Below are 10,920 nucleotides of genomic sequence, written 5' to 3'. Positions count from 1 at the left end.
AAAAATATAAAAATCACACTAAAAAGGTAAAAGAAATATTTGAATTGGCTATGATATTGCGCATATATATTCGTCATTGTTAAATGTCCCGTATTTTGGCTGTTCAGAGCTCCACAGAGTGACTCTCTGACACGGACTCGATCTAAAAGTGTCGATTTCATTTCCGAAATGACTCCTGAACGCTCGAAAGTTCATCACCGGTTGGGGTATAACAAACCCGCAACCAATTCGGAAGTAAGATTTGACTTCAAGTCAATGATGAAAAAAGAATCCTCATCCAGGTCTCGTCTGGAAATATACATTAAATCCTTTAGCAAGTCATGTTTATTTCAATAGCAACCGACTTAGTTGTCGCAAGGTTTTACGAGCTTAGAAAATAGTGTAACGAGACTTTGTTTATTTGACCATATATGATCATAAGCAATAAACATGACAGTACGTCCTTGGAGGCCACACAACAAATATTATTGGCATTTGCTAAAACTATTTGATTCAGATCATGAGCAAATGAATTTTGTGTTATACCCATGTTATACACCAAACGTTAATGTAATATATAGTTGTTGTACAGTACAGTTCATTGTGTACGACAAAACGATCTGATTTCGATTCGTGTTTCAGGCCATGATTAAAGGATCATCAGAAAGTTCAGCAGTCACTTCTTTGGTCACTTAAAAGCGACACAACACGTGGAATCAACTTCCAGTTTAAGTTCATCGTGCAAAAGTACATTAAAAAAAAAATGTTTATTTCACCCCCCAAAATAATAAATTGAAGACTGAAGGTTGTGTTTTGACTAAATCCGCTTAAAAGGCTTTTCTGTCCAAGTCTGTTTGTTGCTTTCCCCATGCAAGCTGTGATCTCTTCTTGTCAATTTGTTCTTTAGTTTTTTTCCATTCTGTGTCAACGTGCGAAATCAAATCCGCTTTTGCTCAAGAACACCCACACTGTCATAAAAAAAACAAATAAAAACACACACACACACACTGTAAACTTCAGCCTTACAGGTGCCACGTCTCCTCTGCAGGCAGTATGTGCCGTCGCCGTGGTAACGAGGTCGACTGCATCACAGATGTGTAATTACAGCTATCGAGTCAAAAAAAAATAAACTCACCTTGGTTGATACAGTATTACGTTGTGTACACTGGATTGTGTAAGTCTGAATTAACTTCCTGTGCTCAAAGCTTTTTCAGTGCGTCAATAATCTTTTGTGTGTGTGTGTGCGTGTGTGTGTGTGTCACAGGAAAAATGTTAACCCTTTAGTAGACGCGAGAGAGAGATACAATTGAATCCAAACTTGCATGCGAGGAGGCACTTCAAATACAACCAGGATGGCCGGAGACATTTTGCTTTGTCTTACAGCAACCTGATCATACAACATCAGAAAGAGAGGACAGGCAGTAACAAGGTGTCCTTGCACACACACAAAAAAAGAAGAAAAAAAAAATATATATATATATATGAGGTTATAATTAACATAGAGGACCTGTTTTAACTGCAAAAAAATATTTGTTGCCCAGAATTCAAACAACAGAAGATTAACAAAGCAACAGGACCGGACCATGTGTCCCCATCCTGCCTCAAAGTCTGCGCGGACCAGCTCGCTCCAGTCTTCACTCAGATCTTTAACAGGTCTTTAGAAATGTGCGAAGTTCCATCCTGCTTCAAACGCTCCACCATCATTCCAGTCCCCAAGAAACCTGCAATCTCTGGTCTGAATGACTACAGGCCTGTCGCTTTGACATCTGTGGTCATGAAGTCCTTTGAACGTCTCGTGCTGGACCACCTCAAGAGTGTCACAGGTCCCCTGCCGGACCCCCTGCAGTTTGCCTACCGAGCGAACAGGTCTGCGGATGATGCGGTCAACATGGGACTGCACTTCATCCTAGAACACCTCGACAGTGCAGGGACCTACGCGAGGATCCTGTTCGTGGACTTCAGCTCAGCGTTCGACACCGTCATCCCTGAACTCCTTTCAACCAAGCTTCTCCAGCTCAGCGTCTCACCTGCCATCTGCCAGTGGATTTACAGCTTTCTGACGGGCAGGACACAGCAGGTCAGGCTGGGGGAGGCCACCTCATCCACACGCAGCATCAGCACTGGGGCGCCCCAAGGTTGTGTCCTCTCTCCGCTGCTCTTCTCTCTCTACACGAACGACCGCACCTCAGCGAACCCGACTGTCAAGCTCCTGAAGTTTGCAGATGACACCACTGTCATCGGCCTCATCAAGGACGGTGACGAGTCTGCATATCGACAGGAAGCGGAGCGGCTGGAGCTGTGGTGCGGGCGACACAACCTGGAGCTGAACACGCTCAAGACGGTAGAGATGATCGTGGACTTCAGGAGGCATCCTTCGCCACAGCTGCCCCTCACGTTGTCCGGCCGCCTTGTGTCAACCGTCGAGACCTTCGAGTTCCTGGGAATTACAATCTCTCAGGACCTGAAGTGGGCGAACAACATCAACTCCGTCCTCAAAAAGGCCCAGCAGAGGATGTACTTCCTGCGGCTTCTGAGAAAGCACGGCCTGCCACCGGAGCTGCTGAGACAGTTCTACACAGCGGTCATCGAATCGGTCCTGTGTTCTTCCATCACAGTCTGGTTTGGTGCTGCTACAAAAAAGGACAAACTCCGACTGCAACGGACAATCAAAACTGCTGAAAGGATTGTCGGTACCCCCCTACCCACCATTGAGGACTTGCACGCTCCCAGAACTAAGACAAGGGCGTGCAAAATCCTCTCGGACCGTCCGCACCCCGGTCACCGGCTCTTCCGGCTCCTTCCCTCAGGTAGGCGCTACCGATCAACGCAAACTAGAACTAGTAGACATTCCAACAGCTTCTTCCCTCTTGCGATCAACTTCTTAAACACCTAACCTATAATTCCATTACAACAAGCTGGCAATTTTTTGACTTGAGTTCGTTGTCACATTTCTGTGGGGCCAATTATGTGTTACTTGTGCACTCACTGTAGTTGTCTCGCCATGCTGCACTATTTGCATATACTGGCCACTCATGCCAGAGTAGCATCTGCTCCATTTGCACACCGACTGAGGAGTATCTGCAACATTTGCACAATCGACATTGTCCCAGATGATCGCGCTACTCGTCACTTGAAACCGCATCCACTCCTTGAAGTCTCGGCGCCCTTTGCACAATTGTCATTGCACCGGACTATTGCAATATTAGTCGTTCGAACTGCTCTAAGTGCTAGAGGACTCTGCATCTTTTTGCACAATTGTTTTTTGTCAATGTCTTTATGTCCCCAAAGTGTTCTGTAAATTGACTGTTTGTTGTACTAGAGCGGCTCCAACTACCGGAGACAAATTCCTTGTGTGTTTTTGGACATACTTGGCAAATAAAGATGATTCTGATTCTGATTCTGATTAGTGTTTTGTTCTCTATCCATGCTCTCTGATATGAAACGCATTTCTTGGAAAATCATACTGCTCGCTGAGTGTAAGTGAGATTGTGTGGCAGACTTCCTTTACTGGTCCTCAGTCTTGAATATTTCATAGAGTTCAAGACCTCTTTGTAATGTGCAGGCCCAGCACTTTGGAGGACTCCATTTGAATGATGTCCCTGTTGGCCATCTTCCGATGCAGGCAGAAAGCAATTGTTTCTCAAGAAGGCATCGGGGTTACTTTACTTTTCATATCGGAGCGGTTGCTCTTTGCTCAATGGATGCTAAGATGAGTTCTTCTGGGTGAGGATGACTCATTATAATCAGCATGTAAAGCAAAATAAGCTTCCATTTGACATTTGATTCCTGCGATAATCGAGCACAGGTTCCTGAGGGAGGCGAATTATCCTGAATGGCAATTGTCGGAAGAGCAGCAGTACAGTTCATCGTGTTTGTTTCCTTTTTTAGAGGAAAACGGATCAAATCTTAATGTATGCGCCACTGAGAGCAAGACGTGAGTTTGAGCTGCAGAGACAACATTGCTGTTTCATGAGCCAGGAAGTTGCCTCTCTCAAGCTAGGAAGCTGCCTCTCTCAAGCTATCCAAACTTCCCGCTGTGGACGTGTCGCAGTACGCTTTAACTCCACAGAATGAAACATTCGCAGAAATGAGCTTAATTTCCAAATCTATGCATGTGGGCAAAATGATGTACTGTTTGACCGTGTTCTTTTTTATCAACCATAAAAACATGGCGCGATTGTCAAAGGAGAAGCCGACTTCCACAAAGAGAGAAAACGGGTGACAATAAAGAAGGTGGAGGCAAAAATAGATGGATCCATTGACTGACTGCACTTGTGCATTTCGACGACAGAGATTTTCCGCGCTTTGCTTTCCAGCCACAAATAGATGGGAAATTCGTGGAGTTGCCCTGTCTGTCAGCCCTTATCTAGATTCTCTTGAACATTTGTGAAGGGAGCTTAAACATGCAGTCTGGAGAAGGCACCCTTCAGACCAGTTTGCTCACGAGGACCAAAATACCTGCTGCAAGGTTCACAAGTCACAGGAAGTTGAAGTCATCATTTGTTGGCAGTGATCGCCTCAAAAGTCGTGCAGGAAAATATTTAGGGTGCCATCATCGCAAATCAACAAGATGAGTGGAATTGTAAATGGATGGATGGCTACCACCATTTTTGTCAAGGCCCCCTTGAGTTGTTTTTCTTCTTTTTTTTTTTTAATAATTGTTGGTTCACCAAAATAAAGTAACGCGTGATTTTCACTACATTTTTATTGTTACATTTATCAGTTTGAGTCATATTGCCTGTACAGTGCATTAATCGTTCTGCTGTCATTTGATTTAGATCAGTTGCTCTCCTGGAACGTCTAGCTAGGAAAAAATAGCTTTCTGTGGCAGGCTGCCAAGGTCTAAACATGGTTTATACTTTTTGTTTGTTTGTTTGTTTGTTTGTTGGTGTCATGTCTGCAGTTGTCATTTGTGTCAAACTCATTTTCATGGCAGGCCGTATCGTAGGAATGGTTTCCCTCAGAGGGCCGTTGTGAAAATCAGCACGTTATTATGCATACACTGCACCGGCGTTTTATTGTTATGTACTTTTTAATCAAAAAATTGGATTTGAAATCAGAAGTCATGGAAAATAGCGACAAATAAATATTTTAGTCCCTCAACATTGTTCAGTTTGATTTCATTATATCTGTAAAAAGTGAAGAGAAAAAAGTATATTTTTAGTGGGCCGTATAAAATGATGTGGTGGGCCAGACCTGGCCCCCGAGCCTTGAGTTTGACCCCTGTGCTTTCGGCCCACATTGCGCTCTCCAGCAATGCAGAAGTGGGCCGAAGCAAATCCGACTCACGGGTAACATGTTTGCGGGTTGCATTGCGCATCACGCTATCTTGATAATTCGGCTTTTCAATTTCCAAATAATATGACGATCAAATGACCAATTGTCGTGTTGTCAGACCGTTTTGTCTTTGTTTGTGCCATTGTCGGGGTTGCCATATTTCAGCAACAAAGCTCACACAGGCGCATCGATACTTAAATTGCCTGAAATGTCCACTCATAAATTAAATAACTTCCAGTGGATACGTTGTTTATTTATCCAAATTGACATCCGATGTGTTTCTACTGTCAGAGTACGGAAAAGTGACATACAATTACATTTATGCCAATATGCCAACTAAATTAATCTCGAGCAATCAATATTTCACCTGATATTTATCAGCTAGCTCTATTGACGCTCCGATGGGTAATTTACCTGACAAACGATTTTAAATGAGCCGCCATAAAGCTTGCAAGAGTGCATGACAAAGAATAAAAACATTTGCATGCTTAAAAAGAAAACCGTTGTTGTATAAAATCAAAGCTCAGCATTTTTGTCTAAACATTTTAACAGCAATTGTGCCGGTGGCCATATTGAGATGCATTGATCTGTGATGCACGGGCAGGTTCCGGTCCCTGTACGACCGGAGTCAGAGTTTGGTCCGCATAGCCGGTAGTAAGTCGGACCCGTTCCCGGTGAGGGTTGGACTCCGCCAAGGTTGCCCTTTGTCGCCGATTCTGTTCATAACTTTTATGGACAGAATTTCTAGGCGCAGCCGAGGCGTCGAGGGGGTCCGGTTTGGTGGCCTCAGTATTGCATCTCTGCTTTTTTCTGACGATGCGGTTCTGTTGGCTTCATCAAGCCGTGATCTCCAACTCTCACTGGAGCGGTTCGCAGCCGAGTGCGAAGCGGCCGGGATGAGAATCGGCACCGCCGAATCTGAGACCGTGGTCCTCGGTCGGAAAAGGGTGGCGTTCCCTCTCCGGGTCGGGGATGAGATCCCGCCCCAAGTGGAGGAGTTCAAGTATCTCGGGGTCTTGTTCACGAGTGAGGGAAGAACGGAACGGGAGATCGACAGGCGGATCGGTGCGGCGTCTTCAGCGATGCTGACTTTGTATCGGGCCGTTGTGGTAGAGAAGGAGCTAAGCCGAAAGGCGAAGCTCTCGATTTACCGGTCGAGCTACGTTCCTCCCCTCACCAATGGTCAAGAGCTGCGGGTCGTGACCCAAAGAACGAGATCCCGGATACGAGCGGCCGAAATGAGTTTCCTCCGCAGGGTGTCCGGTCTCTCCCTTAGAGATAGGGCGAGAAGCTCGGTCATCCGGGAGGATCTCAGAGTAGAGCCGCTGCTCCTTCACATCGAGAGGAGCCAGGTGAGGTGGCCGGGGCATCTGATTCGGACGCCTCCCCGGTGAGGTGTTCCGGGCACGTCCCACCGGGAGGAGACCCCGGGGACGACCCGGGACACGATGGAGAGACTACGTCCTTCGGCCGGCCAGGGAACGCCTCGGGATCCCCCCGGAAGAGCTGGATGAAGTGGCTGGGGAGAGGGAAGTCTGATAAGTGCTAGAAAATGGATGGATGGATGATCTGTGATGCATTATATTTCCTCTTGAAGGAGATTGGGGCATTTATTTAGTCAACTCTAGACAGTTGTAAGGTGTTTACTAGGGATAGCATTTGTTTCTTGTTGTTTTTTTTTGTCTTCAGATTTTGTTCAGGTATTCCCACTTTCTCTTTAAAACCAGCCCCCCCCCCAATAGAAAAAAGCCCCAACTCCCCTGTTGGAGATGTATGTTGTGTTAATCTGTGCCACAGATGTGAAAATACAGCTATCTTGTCAAACCACCTGTTATTTTATTTCCCTGCAACGGGGGGGGGCACCACCTATTTGAGGTGAGGCACTTCTAAAAATGGATGGCTCACCCTGTGATACCGCATGCCATCTTGCATGCGGTATTCAAACACACACACACACAGGCTGGGGATGGCGTGGTCATCACTACAACTCCCAGCAAAGGCAATTCAAGTGAACGTCGGAGATTTGCAGTCAAGTCATCAAATTGAACAGTTGGTGGAACCAATTTGCTGGTGACGACAGCCCACAAAGATGGAATGGTTGGAATAAATTAAGATTTCAAATTGGATACTTTTTCCTCGGAGGCGCATTGTAATGCACAGCATGCTGCCTTCTTGGGGGGGGACAATCCAAAACCGAAACAAAGGGTGTGGGTGGGGCAGTTGGGTGGATGCGCACATGCGGCATCTTTTATCGTTCCTGTTAGTTCAAGTCTGAATGACTTGTGTATTTTTAATTCTCCAATATTACAGTGAAAAATCACAATGTGCTCCCCCCCAGTTAAATACTGTATATCTCATCTCAAGACAACTTCTTAATCCTCTCCAGGAAAAGTTCTTTCGTAACCATGGAAGGGCTTCTTTTGTCCATGCACATTGTTTGCATTCAAAGGCCCACACAATTGGAGGATAAGCCAAGTCTCTTGGCGGACAAAGTATTGCGCCTTTGGCTAGCGCACCCACTTTTCATTTCCGTCTGTCTGCCGGAGTGTCGGCGGCTCCTGGCCGGTAGACCCGGTTTCGCTACTCTCGTGGACCGGCGTCACCGCAGCCGGCTTCAAGCCTGTCCACTTGAAGCGGATTATTGCATAGCCTTTAGAAGTGGCGCCAATAGCCTCGCGTAGTGACGTCATATCTGCCGAAGAGGACTCCAGCCAGGGGCCGTCTAAAACGCTTCATGTTGCGTAATGTCAGAAAACTGCTCTCAATCGTCACCAAAATGTACGTGGACATTTCCACCTATGCTCATTTCAACCTCTGAAAATATTAGAATGTTTGGCCCAATATTTTGGATTTCATTAATGGTTTAGCCATTTCCTCTCCATAGACGCCCGCTACAGACAAAGCACCGAATGTCCCAAACCTGTCTCCAATCATCACCCAAATGTATGTGGAAACCTCAACACATGCCCACTTCAACCTCTAAAGATATCAGAATGATCGGCACAATATTTTGGATTTTATAAAGCTCATCATTTTCCCATAGCCGCGATACATATCATTATTATGCAGATGAGCGCATGGACTTTCTTTTTTGGTTTTCCGGTTGTGTTTCACGTGACAGGTATTCTCACCAAAATAAGTGTTTTCACGGCAGTGTTTTTGTCTCTGCTCCGGTCGGGTCTTCCTCCACCACAGGCGACAACACCAACCTACTCAAGGAAATGCACCAAAAGAGCTCAGAGGAATACCTACACTGAGAGTGCAAGAAAAACCGCACTGCAACACCCTCCATTACCACCGTAAGTCTTTTTCACCTTCTTTTGGTTACCCAGCTGATGCCACACACACACACACACTTGCCCTTCCCTATTCATGTTTCCCTCATTTCAACATATTTGTTGCAAGCGTGCGTTGTAACGCACGAGACGAAAAAGCAGTGCTGACGTGCAAGAGCTCGGGGCCCGGGGAGTTTCGAGAACCAAGATTAAACCAGAGACGCCGTGGGCCTACAGGCACTCATAACACCAGCTCCCATTTTAGCGAAGCCTTGACGGCAATCTTAAGCGGCATCCGGGTATGGAGACGATGCCGCTGTTTGAGGGGCGCGGTGCGCAATAAGGGCAAGATTCGGATTGAAGTATTGGGACATGTTAAACAAAGTGGAGATGGCAGAAACAATAACATGGAGTTGTTCCACCCGTTGCAGCCGTAACATCGTCCCCGCTTTTAGGAAGACTCCAAAAGATGTCGGAGCGCGTCTGTCGGAATCGTTGTCCATTTATTGCGCGTTCCGCCGATGCTGCTACGTCATTGCAGCGCGGCAAACAGCGAGCCGACATATGGAGGAAGAATTAATTGTCACATAAAAACACTCCTCCGTGGATCCCGTCCTTCAGTGCTTCAAGGGGAGGAGTAAAAACCCAGAGGCCCAGCACGGGAACAAAAGGATGCTGGCAGCGGGCCTAATTCCGCCTTTGAGGACTCTGCGGCACAATGGCGCCTCTCGGCACTTGCGATATGGCACATGAAGAAGGAAAGGCTCACATTTAATCTTGGATACTGAGGCAAATGTTACGCTCAGTGTTTGTCACTTAAGCTGTGTGTCCGCAATACGTGAGGATTTTCCCAAAACTCTTTTTACTCGCTGGGTGATGAAAAAGATCTCTCTCCTCATCAGAAGAAATGCACGGGCAGGGAAGGTGAAGCGCATGCCGAAGCCGCAGGTGGCGCTTCAACCGTAAGGCCGTTCTCGCCATTTCTGGAAAAGACCCAAAAAACTACAGAGTACAGCGCAGCAATTTGGCCAAGATACAAAGATTGTGGTCTGCATATCAACTCCAGGAAATCCAGGCTAATAATAATAATAATCAGAATCACAATCAGAATCATCTTTATTTGCCAAGTATGTCCAAAACACACAAGGAATTTGTCTCCAGAAGTTGGAGCCGCTCTAGTACGACGGACAGTCAATTTACAGAACACTTTGGAGACAGAAAGACATTGACAAAAAACAATTGCGCAAAAAGATGCAGAGTCCTCGAGCACTTAGTGCTATAGTGCCATAATAATAATATAACAAGCGCTAAGAAATTTTATTTTGGTGTGTGTAATAGATTGTTGCAGTGCACATGGAAATCAGCTTTTATGTAGCACTGCTAACTCGCCAGCCAACCAACGTGTCTAAACAATCCATCCCAACGTCTCGATTTTGCGTTGGCCTAAGTGTGAATGACAAATGCATGGTGTAACAGTAAAGTGGAAATAACAATTATAATACCCACAGACACACAAATACACCCGTGAACAAAGACAAAAAAGATCCTCACCCTCTAATCGCATTCTCATTTAACTCATTCACTGCCAACCTTCCCAGTCAACCTGGATATTTGACTCCTAAGGCCGTCAATGGCAGTGAATGTTAATGATCAATTATTTTATTGACAAAATATAACCTGCGAGTGTTTGTAAAATGTCTCTTTTTTTTTTTTTTTTTTTTCCTGTTAGTTGAGCATGATGTAGTTGTTCACTCACCAGACTCAGTGACTGTGTGAATGGGAGTCGATTGGTTATCTGCGGCTATACCGAGGCTACCCTGTGACTGACTGACTCCGGCTCCCGGCGACCCTGACCGGGATAAGCGGTACAGGAAACAAGTGGATGACATGAAGGTAACTTCCCCTTGGAGCCCAGACAGTGTTGGCAGCGGACATGCGGAACGGGGCGTACGGTACTGATGACGTATAGGGCAATATTTCTCAAAGTGTGGTCGTGGTACGTGGGCGTTCTCCAGTGGTAAGCTGAAGATTACTGCCCAAGTGCAGTTTAGTTGTATTTCACTTTTCAGCATATTATCTTTAAGTTTTTTGATTTTAAAGAATTATTTATATCCAGTTTTTATTGCTCTAGTTATTGTGACTGGAAACCATTACAGTAGATTTACTAGTTTTTTTTAAAATTATCATTACCTTTCTTCAGTGACTGACTGGAAGAAATCACATGGTTCTACTTCCTTATAGTGAAGCGTTTAGTGTCCGTTATGACTCCCGTGGGGACATATCATAACATCATAACAGTCATTGCATCTGTGAATTACTTTGATATGTTGCGTTGTATGAAGCAGCAAGTCCTCCATTTATTTATTTTGTGGTATTTCAGCTCAGCAAA

Source organism: Phycodurus eques, chromosome 1, assembly GCF_024500275.1.
Source record: "Phycodurus eques isolate BA_2022a chromosome 1, UOR_Pequ_1.1, whole genome shotgun sequence".
In the NCBI taxonomy this organism is placed as follows: Eukaryota; Metazoa; Chordata; class Actinopteri; order Syngnathiformes; family Syngnathidae; genus Phycodurus; species Phycodurus eques.
The sequence above is the reverse complement of the archived record's forward strand: the minus strand, read 5'-3'. Positions refer to the sequence as shown.